This window comes from Triticum urartu, chromosome 2A (genome assembly GCF_056163025.1).
Source record: "Triticum urartu cultivar PI428250 chromosome 2A, HENAU_Tu73, whole genome shotgun sequence".
Taxonomy (NCBI): Eukaryota; Viridiplantae; Streptophyta; class Magnoliopsida; order Poales; family Poaceae; genus Triticum; species Triticum urartu.
Genome location: NC_141874.1, coordinates 429,737,273 through 429,741,597, shown reverse-complemented (window position 1 = coordinate 429,741,597; position 4,325 = coordinate 429,737,273).

The window sequence follows — 4,325 nt, the reverse complement described above, 5'->3', positions numbered from 1 at the left end:
TTCCCGATAGGTGAGGTCTGGTTGTACGTCAATGTTCTCATGGGATACCTGCTTTTCTAGGTTGCTTACACACTTCCTCAATTGCGAGACGTGGAACACGTCGTGGACATCGGATAATTCATCGGGTAAGTCTAGCTGGTAGGCTACAGTGCCCCTTCGTGCCACTATACAGAATGGTCCGATGAATCTTGTTGCTAGCTTTCCCTTAATCTTGAATCGTTGCAGGCCCCTCATGGGAGATACTCGTAGGTATACAAATTCACCGGGTTCGAATCTGACCTCACGATGTTTCTGATCGTAATAACTCTTCTGTCGGCTCTGAGCGGTCTTGAGTCGGTCCCTGATTAGCTTGACCTTTTCGTCGGCTTCTTTGAGCATGTCTGGGCCGAAGATACGGCTGTCTCCGGTTTCTGACCAATTTAGCGGGGTACAACATCTCCGTCCGTATAGGGCTTCAAAAGGTGCCATTTGCAGGCTGGCCTGGTAACTGTTGTTGTATGCGAACTCGGCATATGGCAGGCTTTCTTCCCAACTGGTCCCATAGGTGAGGACACATGCTCTTAGCATGTCTTCTAGAATTTGGTTTACGCGTTCAGCCTGTCCATCAGTCTAGGAATGGTAGGCTGTACTGAAGGCCAGTTGAGTTCCCAGAGCCTGTTGTAAATGATCCCAAAATCTCGAGACGAACTGAGTGCCTCTGTTGGATATTATAGTCTTTGGGACTCCATGCAGACAAACTATACGGGAGAGATAAATCCTAGCAAGCCTCTGAGTGGTGTAGGTTGTCTTCACTGGAATGAAATGTGCCACCTTGGTTAATCTATCGGTGATGACCCATATGGCATCATTCCCGTGTCGTGACCGAGGTAGTCCGACAATGAAATCCATCCCTATTTCATCCCATTTCCACTCAGGTATTTTGTTTGGTTGCAGTAGTCCGGCTGGTCTTTGATGCTCAGCTTTTATACGTTGACAAGAATCGCGACATGCAATGAAAGTGGCTATATCCCTCTTCATACCGTGCCAGCAAAATCTTTCCTGTATATCCTTATACGTTTTGGTTCCTCCAGGGTGGATCGAATATGGAGCGGTGTGGGCTTCAGCTAGAATCTACTGCTTGAGGTCCTCTATATTTGGCACGCAGAGTCTGTCTCCGTACCATAATGTTCCCTCATCGTCTATGAAGAATTCCGAGGCCTTGCCCATGCTCACCTTTCTTTTTATGCCTTCGATGCTGGGGTGCCCATGCTGAGTTTCTTTAATTCTTTCCACAAGGTTGGGTTGCACTTCCAAATTTGTTATGGTGCCTTCCGCGACCATCATTAAGTTGAGTTTGGCAAATTCTTGTTGGAATTCAGGTCTCAAGCCTTGTAGACTGTTGTCGTCCGAGCTGGGGTTCCGACTAAGAGCATCTGCCACTACATTTGCTTTTCCTGGATGATAGTGGATACCCACATCATAATCTTTTACCAATTCCAACCAGCGTCGTTGCCGTAAATTGAGTTCCGGATGTGTGAAAATATACTTGAGACTTTTATGGTCAGTATATATTTCACAACGACTTCCAAGTAAGAAGTGCCTCCATTCCTTGAGTGCATGAATGACTGCTGCCAATTCTAAGTCATGAGTGGGATAATTTTCTTCATGCTTGCGAAGTTGCCTCGACGCGTATGCGACAACTTTGCCTTCTTGCATCAATACGCATCCGAGACCCCTTCGGGATGCGTCACAATACACTTCAAAAATTTTGTGTTTGTCTGGCACAATTAGTACTGGTGCTGTCGTTAATTTCCTCTTTAGTTCTTGGAAACTTTTCTCGCAAACTTCTGTCCATTCAAACTTCTTGTCTTTCTTGAGTAACTGCGTCATTGGCTTGGCTATGGTGGAGAATCCTTCAATAAATCTTCGGTAGTATCCTGCCATTCCCAAGAAACTTCCTACATCTGTTACGCTGGCTGGTGGTTTCCAGCCAAGTACGGCCTTGACTTTTTCTGGGTCTACGGCAATACCTTCTTGGGTCGGTATGTGGCCCAGAAATCTTACTTGTTTTAGCCAAAATTCACACTTGCTGAACTTGGCGTACAATTGATGTTTCCTGAGTTCTCCTAGCACAATTCTGAGATGTTCCGCGTGCTCTTCTGGTGTCTTGGAGTATATCAGAATATCGTCGATGAATACCACAACAAACTTGTCCATAAACTTCATAAATACTTTGTTCATGAGGTGAACAAAATATGCGGGGGCGTTCGTTAGTCCAAATGGCATTACTGTGAACTCATACAGTCCGTATCTGGAGGTGAAGGCTGTCTTGGGGATATCCTCTGTTCGTACTTTTAACTGATGGTATCCCGACCTTAAGTCAATCTTTGAGAATACCTTGGCCTGAGCGAGCTGAGCAAATAAATCATTTATCCGTGGCATCGGGTATTTGTTCTTGATTGTGACCATGTTAAGTGCTCGATAGTCTATACACAATCTCAGTGTTCCATCCTTCTTTTTGGCAAATAAAATTGGTGAACCCCAAGGTGAGGAGCTGGCTCGAATATATCCTTTGTCCAGTAATTCTTTTATTTGCTTCTTCAATTCTACCAATTCGGATGGTGCCATTCTGTATGGTTTCTTGTATATGGGGGTGGTTCTGGGTGCTAGCTCAATGCTGAATTCTATCTCTCGGTCTGGTGGCATGCCTGGTAGTTCTTCGGGAAATACGTCTGGAAATTCACACACTACTGGAACCTTGCTTAATTCAGAAACGTCCACCTTGTTCAATCTCGGTTGCCGGGATATTTTTCTCTCTTTGGCTGAAACTCTTATTGTCTTCCCGTGGTGGTGGGTGAGAATTACGGTCCGGTTGAAACAGTCAATACAACCTTTGTTGGTGGTTAACCAATCCATCCCTAGGATGACATCCAGTCCTTTATTTTCCAATACAATAAGATTGGCGTGAAACTTCAATCCTTCAAACTCAATAACCACACCTTGGCAGTAACTCTGAATAACTTGCTTAATCCCAGGGGACTTGGTGATCATGGATTTTTCCAAGAGAAACATCGAAAAATTATTTTGCAAAGCAAAACTTTTCGAAATGAATGAGTGAGAAGCTCCAGAATCAAACAAAACCATGGCAGGTATTGTGTTGACAGGAAACGTACCGAGTACGATATCCGGGGCATTCTGTGCTTCCTCTTTGGTCACGTGGTTCAGATGACCCTTCCTGTGGTTGTTATTGGGGTTGAAATTGTTTCGCTTGGGTTCTGAATTATTGCCACCGTTGTTCGGCTTTGGGGTCGAGTTCCTTGGCTCGGGGCACTACTTGGCATAGTGCCCTTATTCTCCACATGCGTAGCAAGTAACGCCTGGGCGATATGTGAACTCCTTGTCCCTTGCATGGAAATTCTTGATTGGGCGTGAGACGTTCGTCGTGGGTTTGTGTGTCCCACCTTTCTAAAAATCCGTCTTGCTTCGGTGGTTGCGAGCAAGAGTAGTCTGGTCCCTTTTTCGCTTGCGGAAATCCTCCAAGCTGCGTCTCTCATTTTCCAAGGTAATGGCCTTATCCACTAGCGTTTTAAAATCTGGGAAAGTGTGCACAACCAGCTGGCATTTAAGCGCGGGCGCCAGACCGTCTAGGAATTTCTCCATCTTCTTGCTTTCAGTCATACGCTCTTCATTGGCGTAGCGAGACAATAGAGTAAACTGACTGTTGTAGTCTGACACCGTCATGGTCCTTTGTTTGAGGTCATCAAACTCTCTCTTCTTGATTTTCATTATACTCTTAGGAATGTGTGCCCCATAAAAACCTTCTTTGAAGTCCTCCCAGGTTATATCATTTTCGTTGGGGTGCATGTGCAGGAAATTCTCCCACCACGATGCAGCTGCTCCTGTGAGATAGTGCGGGGCATATAGTACTTTCTCGGGGTTTGAACATTTTGCAATAATTAATTTTCTCTCGGAGCCAATCCTCGGCCTCAAGAGGTTTGTTAGTATGAGAAAATGTTTGGGGACGCGTCTTCTGTAGCTCAGATAACTTGGATGGCTACTGATACTGTCCACGGTGATTTCCCATATTGATGACTTGGTTCATCATTTCCTGGTGTTGTTGCTGACTTTGCTCATAAAGGCGGCACATTTGGGAAAATGTTGTTTCACTGTCCTGTTGACTCAACTGTCCTTGTGTGAAATTGTTGCCCAGTTGAGTGCCATAATTTTCCTCTGGCGGAGTTGGCATGGAGCGCGTCCAAGGACGAGACATTTTTCACTCTGGGGGTATATTTTGTAAAACTCATAAGAAAGTGAAAAGAGTCGCAAAAAATCAATAAATGCACAAA